The sequence below is a fragment of the Oryctolagus cuniculus genome, chromosome 7 (genome assembly GCF_964237555.1).
Source record: "Oryctolagus cuniculus chromosome 7, mOryCun1.1, whole genome shotgun sequence".
Lineage (NCBI taxonomy): Eukaryota > Metazoa > Chordata > Mammalia > Lagomorpha > Leporidae > Oryctolagus > Oryctolagus cuniculus.
Genome location: NC_091438.1, coordinates 68,812,532 through 68,823,851, shown reverse-complemented (window position 1 = coordinate 68,823,851; position 11,320 = coordinate 68,812,532). Strand labels below are relative to the sequence as shown.

The 11,320-nt window shown below is 38.1% G+C and overlaps 1 pseudogene; it reads left to right on the top strand.

The window, feature by feature from the left end:
- Window positions 1-9,649: 9,649 nt before the first annotated feature.
- Window positions 9,650-10,951, top strand: LOC100350916 (26S proteasome regulatory subunit 8 pseudogene; annotated as a pseudogene).
- The last annotated feature ends 369 nt before the right edge of the window (window positions 10,952-11,320 follow it).

Sequence of the window (11,320 nt, the reverse complement as noted above, 5' to 3'; positions counted from 1 at the left end):
TATCATTGTAGCCACCATAGCGATGGTAAATGTGGAAAACATCTTTCGCAAGTTGCATAATCACAATCATCATTAATGTTCTACAGTATAGATGTGTAACAATTATTTTTCCATTAAACATTCAGTTCATTTCTTCTGAACTAATTGCTGCGAACAAGTTTGACTGGAAATGGAAGTGATGAAAAATAATAAAAGAAGTAGCTACACATTTGCAACTCACTCTGAGAACACTGTCAAAATCATTGTAATGAGTGCCTTCAGACCACTGTTTCCTACAGCAGGACTTGTGTATTTACACACATATTTCATGCAAACCTAACCTATAATTTCCATTTTCCACTGACTGCTGATTGCGGCTTTGGATTCACACATATCACAGGGAGATCACATTGTTCAATTATTTGGTGGGCCAGATGTGTGACAGCAGTCGCCTTCTCTGTCTGCAGTCGTTTTACCAGTGTCAGCTTACAAAATTCCCTGTTGTGTATGAAGAAGAACTGGAAAAAGAGAATTGGAATCAGACAAAGGGATCAAGGCTAGCTGTCTTTCAGCTTTCTTTAACTATGTTTTAAAATTTACAGCTTTTACGTCTGAAACACAGAGATGAGACCACAACAGATGCTGGAGGTACACAATGGAGGTCTACAAAACCCGTTAAACACCATGCGCTGTGGGTGTTTATTAGATACTTTGAAAAATCTAATTAAAGAAGTTCCATTCCAGTCTATGTCCAGCTTCTTTTTTATTTCCAAGACTGATCAAAGAAAATCGAGAAGGTGAGAATAACAATGTTCAGTAATAAAAAAACAGGACATTACTGTATATCTTGCAGCATCAAAAAAGATGATAATGGGATATTATGATGCCTCTATGATCAAAATCTGAAAGTTTGAATGAAGTGGTGACATTCCTAGAAGATTAGAACTTACTGAAATGGATATAAGAGTAGAAAAAAGGAATTATCACAAAACTAAGAAAACTGAAGAGATAATTTCAAAACCTGCTATGGAGAAAATATCATACCTAAATGGCTTAATTATTAAATACAAAATAGTTTTTGTCTTCCACAAAGTTCCACTTATTTGAACACTAGTTTCCACAATTCATTTTATGAAGCTATCATGACTCTGATAGCAAATACCACGGAGGACATGGAGATAAAATAAAAGTATAGGGTACAGGTAAATATCTCTTATTAATATAGATGAAAATATCTTCAAGAAAACATTAGCAATTCTGGTATAGCAGTGAATTAATAGGATAATATATTATGACCAAGTTGAATTCAATTGAGGAACATGAGGTTGATATAGAAAATTAATTAATTTATGACATTTACAGAGTAAAAATGGGAACTATCCATTTTTAATCTTAATAGATGAGCAGTTATATTTGTCAAAATTCAATATCTTCATTAAATTAGGGACCATCCTAATGGCGCAGAGAATTGAACAGCCACTTGAGACTCAGGTATCCCGTACTGGAGAGCTTGTTCTAGGCCCGGGTACTCTACTTCCCAGCTAGCTTTCTGCTAATGTGCCTGGGAATGGATTAGATGATGATTCAAGTGTTTAGGACCCTGCTACCCATGTGACCAATCCTGTATCCTAGCTTTGGTCTGACACAGCCCTTTTTGTTGTGGCCTTTTTGAGAGTGGATCAGTGGGTGGAAGTTATCTCTGTCTCTCTCTTTCTGTCTCTCCCCCACCTCTAATGTTCTTTTTTACAAATATTATTTTAAAAATTAATTATCATCATTAAGTTAAATTTAGCAAAGTAGGAATCATATGTAGCTTCCTTTGTTTGATAAAAACTATTTAATAAATATATACACCTACAGAGCATAATATTTAATGTTTACTAATATTTAATGTTGAAGCTTTGTAGGATTATTCAGTGAATGTGAAAGCAAGACAAAAATCATGCACTACCACTACCTCTTTGAAACATTTTTTTTCTGGAGGGCTTATCCAGTATAGTAAGGAAAATATAAACAAATACATACCTCCCTAACAACTACAACAATAAAAGAAAATGAGTCTTATATGAATTTGTAAGAAAATGTCAGATTTCTATTATTCTGGGTGATGTGATGCTGTGTATAGAAAATCTAAGATAATCTACTGAAAAATAATTGAAATTGAAATAGTTCAGTAAAGTAACCTATAATTATATATAACTATATATACTAGTGGCAAACAGAGATTTAAGTTTAAATAAGAAACTGTATAATAGAATTGAAATTTCAAATGCTAAAAAATAAATCTACAGCTTTATTAAAATATGTTAGAAAGATGGAAGTAAATGGAGAGAGATGCAACAGACTTAAATTTGCCAAAAATGTCACTTTTCTTCAAATTTATCTATAGATTTAGTTCAAGTCCAATAAAAATTTCAGTGAATTTTTTTTGTGGAATGTGAAAAAGTAATTCTGAATTTATACAGAATTACAGAAGTTAAGAAATAATCAAGTTAGCGTAAATAGAAATATGTTAATTTATACTATGTGGTATTAGCTCAAGGATCATAAGAAAAATGAGAAAATAGAGTCCTTAGAAATAGAACCAGGACTATAAATATTGATTTATGACAAGTGATCCTTCAGAGGAGCAGGGGAAGGCTAATGTAAACAAATATCATATAGGGACAAGCATCATATATTCTCCCTGATCTGTGACACCTAACTGAGCTCCTAAAAGAAAACCTGTAGAAGTGAAACTGACACTATGAGAAGCAATGACTTGATCAGTCCTTGTCCTCACTGTTGAGGAAGCTTACTATTTTATTCTTTTTAGTATTTTCTTTTTCTACTTATAACATTGGTTTAACTATTTACTTAACACAGAATTATTTTTAGGTGTTTAAATCCAATTGAAAATTGATCCCTGTTAATAATAAGAGTGGGGATAAGAGACGGAGGAGATGTACAGTTTGGCACATGCTCACTCGGACTTACCCCTAATGGTAGAGCTAGAAAGCTGCCAGGGGATTCCAAATCCCATTAAGTAGGCCAATGCCATCTTATTAGTTAAAGTGATCAGTTTCAGTTCATAATTGATCATAATGATAGGATTAAGTGTCAAAGGGATCACATAAACAAGACTAGTGTCTGCTAATAATAATTGATAGAATTAAAAAGGAGAGAATGATCCAACATGGGAAACGGGCTACACAGCAGACTCATAGAATGGCAGATGCCCTAAACAGCACTCTGGCCTCAGATTCAGCCCTTAAGACATTCGGATCTGGCTGAAAAGCCCATGAGAGTATTTCAGGCATGGAAAGTCAAGACACTAAGGCAAAAAATGACCTACATGAGAGATCTCTATGAGTGAGATTCTGGTGGGAAAATGGGCCATCAAAGAAGGAGGTACCTTTCTCTGAAGGGAGGAGAGAACTTCCACTTTGATTATGGCCTTGTCTAAATAAGGTCAGAGTTTGTGGACTCAAGAAGCTTCCATAGCCTTGGCAGCTCATGACAAGAGCCTCGAGTGATCACTGACATAATAGACAAAAGTGTCAATTGTTAAATCAACAGCAGGAGTCACTGTGCACTTGCTCCCCATGTAGGACTTCTGTCCTTAATATGTTGTACTATGAGAATTAATGGTAAAACTAGTCTTCAACAGTACTTTATACTTTGTGTGTCTGTGTGGGTACAAACTATTGAAATCTTTACTTAGTATAGAGTTGATCTTCTGTATATAAAGATAATTAAAAATGAATCTTAATGAAGAGTGGGATGGGAGAGGGAGTGGGACGTGGGATGGTTTGGGGGTGGGAGGGCGGGTATGGGGGGAAGAACCGCTATAATCCAAAAGTTGTACTTACGAAATTTATATTTAGCAAATAAAAGCTCTCTATAAAAACTATGTATTAGAAAAGGTTTAACAAGCTATGAAGCATTTTATGAATGTAAATTTGTTATCTGAAAACTTAAAATAAAAAATTATGCTTTGTCAAAAAGAAATTGTGCTGGGACAGTTGGATTTTTAAAAATATTTATTTATTTATTTATTTGAAAGACCGAGTTACAGAGAATGAGGGAGGGAGGCAAGGAGGAGAAAGAGAAAAGAGGGAGAGAGAGAGTGTGAGAAAGAAAGACAAACTGAGGGGGAGAGATATCCAGGTGTTGTACTGGAGGTGGTGCAACCAGGGCTTGAACTGGTACTCATATGGGAAACCAGTGTCACAGGCAGTGGCTTAACCTGCTGTGCCACAGTGCTGGACCCAGCTGGATACTCTTTTTTTCCCCCCAGAAACCTTTTATTTAAGGAATACAAACTTCATACATTTCATAATTATAACCTTAGGAACATGGTGAATCTTCCCACAGTATCCAACCTCCTACCTACACTTTCACCCTCCTTCCTCCTCCCTCTCCTATTCCCATTCTTATTTTTTACTAAGATCTATTTTCAATCAACTTTATATACATATGATTTACTCTATGTTAAGAGTTCAGTAAGCAGTATGAAAAAAAAAAAAAAAAAAAAAAACCCTGCTCCGCAGCAGTGAGACCAGTGCTGTTCAAAGTCATTGCTTTCAAAGTGTCGATTTCACTTCTGTAGATTTTCTTTTAGGTGTTCTATTAGATATCACAGGTTATGGAGAGCATATGGTATTTGTCCTTTTGGGACTGGCTTATTTCACTAAGCACAATAGTTCAAACAACTGGATCTCATTTTTTTTTTTTTACTGTATAGTATTCCATGATGTACATATCCCATAATTTCTTTATTGAGTCTTCAGCTGATGGGCATTTGGGTTGATTCTATGTCTTAGCTGCAATAAACACGGTGGTACAGATAATTTTTTCATATGCTGATTGCATTTCCCTTGGGTAAATTCTCAGGAGTGGGATGTCTGGGTCATATGCTATATCTATTTTTAGATTTCTGAGGTATCTCTATACTGTCTTTTTTAAGATTTATTTATTTATTTAAAAGTCAGAGTTACACAGAGAATGAAGGAGAGTCAGAGAGAATGAAGTCTTCCTTCCATTGGTTCATTCCTCAATTGGCTGCAACAGCTGGAGCTATGCCAATCCAAAGTCAGGAGCCAAGAATCTTCTTCTGGGTCTCCCATGCAAGTGCTGGGGGCCCAAAGAGTTGGGCCATCTTCTACTGCTTTTCTAGGCCATAGCAGAGAGCTGGATTGGAAGTGGAACAGCCAGAACTCAAACTGGCGCCCATATGGGATGCCTGCATTGCAGACGATGGCTTTATCCACTATACCACAGCGCTGGCCTTGTGTTTAAGTTCTTTGCCCATTTCTTAACTGGATTGTTTGTTTTGTTGTTGTTGAGTTTCTTGATCCCTTTATACATCTGGTTATTAATCCTATATCAGTTTCATAGATTGCAAATAATTTCTCCCATTCTGTCTATTGCCTCTTCTCTTTGCTGAGTGTTCCTTTCACTTAGAAAATAAAATTGTATCCCATGTCACACCTAGCATAAAATTAACACCAGGAAGATTAAAAATGTTCATACAAAGATCAAAACAAGGAAACGTATACAAAATATTGAGAGTAGCTTCATGACTTCAAATAGAAAATGATTTCTTAAATAGACAAAAAAATTGGTAACTAAAAGAAAAGATTGATAAGGTTGATTTCATTAAATTTAAGATGTTTTATTGATGTAAATGAAAGAGAAATCATGGAGTGAGTGAATATATTCACAATTTTAACCAACATAATCAGAAAATAAAAAGAATGCTTACATGTTATCTAGAAAACAAAGACTGCCCATCCAATTGAAAAGTGGACAGAAGATTTCACAAATGAAGGAATCCAAATGACCCATGCACATTTAAAATGGTGTTCAAACTCATTAGGAGTAAGAAAACATATATAAAAATCTCAGTGAGAAACCACTGAATGCCCACTGGATTGGAGAAAATAGGAAAAAAAAGTGACCATACCAAAAGAAAAATATAGAGCAATAAGAGTTTTCAACAACTTGTAGAAGTATATCCTAGCGTAAACACTTTGTTTTGACTTCACATAGTAAAGTGCATCGCTACACAAATCAGAAATCGCTCTCTCAGAAAGATGCTTTATTATGAAATGTATACTTTTGTGCACTCTGGTACGTTTGACAAAAATATGAAGTGATGCTCAAAATGGCTCCAAATTAGATCCTGCCCAAACATCCATCAATAGTAAAATGAATAGACAGATTGTTTACTCATGTAACAAATCATATTCAGCAACGAACGAACAAACTACAGTTGTATGTAGCACATATGAATGCCAAAAACATAATGTTCCATCAAAGAAACAAGAGAAAAACAAGCAAAAGTAAGCCACATTGATTAGGGACTCCTGCTTACACGGCCACACGTAGAGCAAAGTGAGGTTGAACTAGCAGAAGTCCACGTGGGTTATTACCTCGAGCAGAGGGAGGAATTTAAGATCAGGAAGGGATGTGGAGTGTGTTCTTTGGTGCTGCTGAAGCTCAACATTTCTACCTTGGTGCGTTTTACACAGAGCACTCACCTTACTCTGATGAAAGTAAACTATGCAGTACAATTTCCTGCATCTGATATTTCATAATTTTAAAATGTGTAAGTATATGCAGAGTACTGGGGGAATGATATGAAGGAGGAGGGGCCGGTTCTGTGGGAGGGAGACGGTCGGAAGTCTCCTAAACCACATTTCCCTTGAACTGATACTTGGAAGTGGCTCAGGGAATGGGCGTGGCACCTGAGTGTTTAATCCTTGTAACAAATGCTTACTTATTTATCAGAATATTTAGATTGGGGAGATTGTTTTAACCTTACTATACATAAAATGCCAGTGAGAGTGTAAAGATGCTGATGGTGAATACGCTAGCTAAGAAAGTCCACTACTTTGAGGGTTCATAGATACAACACAGTTAAGTGTTGTTTGGGCAGGTTCATTCATTCTATCATGAATCCATTCATTCAACAAATAATTTCTGTGTATCATACACCATGCAATTCTAACGACACAGTAATATGTGAGCCTAATGTGGTTCCTTTTATTTATTTGAAAGAGTTACAGAGAGAGAGAGAGCAGAGACAGAGAGAGAGAGAGAGACAGAGAGCTCTTCCATCCGCTGGTTCACTCCCCAATCGGCAGCAATGGCCAGAGCTGCGCCGATCCGAAGCCAGGAGCCAGGAGCTTCCTCTAGGTCTCCCACGCAGAGGATCAGAGGCGCAAGGACTTGGGCCATCTTCTACTGCTTTCCCAGGCCATAGCAGAGAGCTGGATTGAAAGTGGAGCAGCCGGGACTCAAATTGGCCTCCACATGGGATGCCAGCACTGCAGCACTGCAGGTGCCAGCTTTACCAGCTAGGCCACAGCACTGACCCCTAATGTGATTTCATTAACTGGCATTAATTTGCTTTCCAGAGTAGGTTAAATCATTGGGAATTCTGACATAGCTTCATAAGTTTGCTTCTAGATCTTTTGCTAAAGATAGACCGAATCCAATGTGTTCTTTGTTGTAAGTCTCTGAGATTGTATAGGTCTTCCTTGTCACAGTACCTCGCATGTAGGACTTGATCTCATCCGCAAATTGTACCTCCAAGGCTCAACTAATCTTGGCCAATTCCATTAGTTTTTAGGAAATAAGAACTGATTACCTAGAAAAGTACTTAGATGTTTCTGCCACTTCAGATTTCTTAGATTTTAACTTTACCTTCACTAGAGATCATTTGACCCACAATGGAGAGAAAAGAGGCTAGTAGTTGTTTTCTCTATAGGAGACCATTTCAAAAAATAAAGAAAGGTAAAAAGCAAACTAAATCCTAAGTATATTTCTAACATAACTACTTTTTCAAACAGTAGACATAGGGTTTTTTTAATTCTAGAAATTACAAAGTGTTTGAATTTTTTTCTTTCTCAGGAATTTTTACTCATCAATAGTCTAAAATTTATTATATGGTAAATTGTACTAGATAGAACCAAGGAAAAGCCTAGGATGGAATTTTTGAATATAAATTATTTTGATACACACACACACATATTGAATTCACACAATACCATATACTGATTTCAGAAAAGTGACATGATTTAATTTCTCATCCTTGAACTTTCCTGTAATTGATTAACCAGGCAGTTTTTTTTCCTTTAGTTTCATTGGATATTTGTTAAAGTTTATGAATACTCATATAATGCTATATAAATAAACTATAAATACAATTTTGAATGATTTGTCCCACCATGGCTGTTTTCTCTGTGTTCTTTGAAATGAAAATTGTTGTCCCAAAGCTGCTTGAGAGAGACTATAAACACACTTTATTTTTTAAAAAGGAAGGATGTGCAGCTGATCTAGGAAGCACCTAAGTTGAGAATTGAAGAAAATTTATGATTGGGACCTTAAGGTAAAATCAATAGGATGAACAATAACTGAAGCTGAAGGAGCAAAAGTTATAAGGCATAGGATATGGGAGAGTGTGGTAGACTCAGGGCTGCAAGTAGCTTAGTGTGACTGAAGGGTGGGCTGTGGAGGAAGATGTGGGCAGGCACTGAGACTGATGTGGTTAGTAAATGTAGGCAACCCAGGTAATTAAAGGAGGAAATATCTGCAAACTGTGAAACTGCTGAAGGATTAATACCTAGAATCTATAAAGAGCTCAAGAAACTCAACAATAATAGAGGCATTTTTTAAAAGAAGAAGATATTCAAATGACCAACAGACACTTGAAAAAACCCTCAGGATCACTAGGCATCAGAGAAATGCAAATCAAAACCACAATGAGGTTTCATCTCACCTCAGTTAGAATGGCTCTCATACAGAAACCAACAGACCATAAATTCTGGCAAGAATGTGGGGAAAAAGGTATCCTAATCCACTGTTGGTGAGAATGTAAACTGGTGTAGCCATTGTGTAAGGTAGTATGGAGGTACCTCAGAAAGCTGAATATAGACCTACTCTGTGACCCAGCCATCCCACTCCTGGGAGTTTACCTAAGGGGAATGAAATCAGCATCTGAAAGAGCTATCTGTACCTCCACATTCATTGCAGCTTCATTCACTATAGCTAAGATATGGAATCAACCCAGCTGCTCATCACGTGATGACTGGATAAGGAAATTGTGGCATATATACACTTTGGAACACTAAGGAGTGTCTTGCAACAAAATGGATGCAACTGGAAACCATTATACTTAGTAAAATAAGCCAGTCCCCAAAAGACAAATACCATATGTTCTTCCTGATCTGTGTTAACTAATAAAGTATCTAAAATGTAATGTTTATAAGTGAAATTGACATTTTGAGATTTGATGATTTTCATTTTGTCCTGAAGGTAATAGGAAACCATTGAATGCTGTTAAGTAAAAAAGAGAAATAAAGATTTGTCTGAGGTCTTCAAAGCATTTATGGAAAATGTTATGATAGGACAGAAGAAGCTCATCAGTGGAGCCAGGAGCTGAGTATGTCACGTTATTCTACCTCATGTCCCTGGGAAGGTCCGAGATGAGGGCCAAGAGTGGCCCTTATAGGGCTCTCCCTGAGTTTTGGGAGGTGAGTTTCCAGAAAACAGTGCACTTCATAAAGGCAGACTGGAAGACATTTATTATGAAAAAAACTGTATGGATCTCTAAATATTTTTGCACTAAAATAAACTTTGATTTCTAGAATTCTTTTAATTTTAGAATTCATTTAATTCCAGAGGGAAGATGGCGCTTGACGGACCGGAGCAGATGGAGCTGGAAGAGGGGAAGGCAGGCAGCGGACTCCGCCAGTACTACCTGTCCAAGATCGAGGAGCTGCAGCTGATTGTGAATGATAAGAGCCAAAACCTTCTTCGGCTGCAGGCACAGCGGAATGAGCTAAATGCCAAAGTTCGCCTACTGCGGGAGGAGCTTCAGCTGCTGCAGGAGCAGGGCTCCTACGTGGGAGAAGTCGTCCGGGCCATGGATAAGAAGAAAGTGTTGGTCAAGGTGCATCCCGAGGGCAAGTTTGTCGTAGACGTGGACAAGAACATCGACATCAATGATGTGACGCCCAACTGCCGGGTTGCACTCAGAAACGACAGCTACACTCTGCACAAGATCCTGCCCAACAAAGTGGACCCCCTCGTGTCACTCATGATGGTGGAGAAGGTGCCAGACTCCACCTACGAAATGATCGGGGGACTGGACAAGCAGATCAAGGAGATCAAAGAAGTGATCGAGCTGCCTGTCAAGCACCTTGAGTTCTTTGAAGCCCTGGGCATCGCACAATCCAAGGGAGTGCTGCTGTACGGACCCCCAGGCACCGGGAAGACTTTGTTGGCCCGCGCTGTGGCTCATCACACTGACTGTACCTTTATCCGCGTCTCCGGCTCTGAACTGGTACAGAAATTCATCGGAGAAGGGGCAAGAATGGTGCGGGAGCTGCTTGTCATGGCACGAGAACACGCTCCATCCATCATCTTCATGGACGAAATCGACTCCATCGGCTCCTCGCGGCTGGAGGGAGGCTCTGGAGGGGACAGCGAAGTGCAGCGCATGATGCTTGAGCTGCTCAACCAGCTGGACGGCTTCGAGGCCACCAAGAACATCAAGGTCATCATGGCTACTAATAGGATTGACATCTTGGATTCCACTCTGCTTCGCCCAGGACGCATCGACAGAAAAATTGAATTCCCACCCCCCAATGAAGAGGCTCGGCTGGACATCTTAAAGATCCATTCTCGGAAAATGAACCTGACCCCGGGGATCAACCTGAGAAAAATTGCTGAGCTGATGCCAGGAGCGTCAGGGGCTGAAGTTAAGGGTATGTGCACAGAGGCCGGCATGTATGCCCTGCGGGAATGGCGAGTCCATGTCACCCAGGAGGACTTCGAGATGGCAGTTGCCAAGGTCATGCAAAAGGACAGTGAGAAGAACATGCCCATTAAGAAACTATGGAAGTGAGCCCTGCATCCTTGGTGTGGACCCCTCAAATAAAGCTCTGTAGGACGAGCAAAAAAAAAAAAAAAAAAAAAAGAATTCATTTAATTCCATTTTTCTTTAAACTTCTGGATGTAATATCATATTATAGACCACCCTATCAGGTAGTAATTTGGGGAACAGATTATAGGATAAAACTTGGTGTTTGGGGATGAGAGGATTTGTCCAGAGGCAAAATTCAAACTACTAAACTGAAGAAATTAAATAACTTAGAACTAAGGAATTAATTTTTGTCCCAACTACTTATGAGATTTAGATTTTCCTTTGAGAAATTTCCAGATTATTGCTGCTTCAACTTACCTTGAATGTCATAGGTTTACATAGAGGTAGGAGATAATTTAATAAAGTCTATATGAATAAAATATTCATTTCTTCTTTGAGTGGCATATGAGATTTTGAGAAAATTTA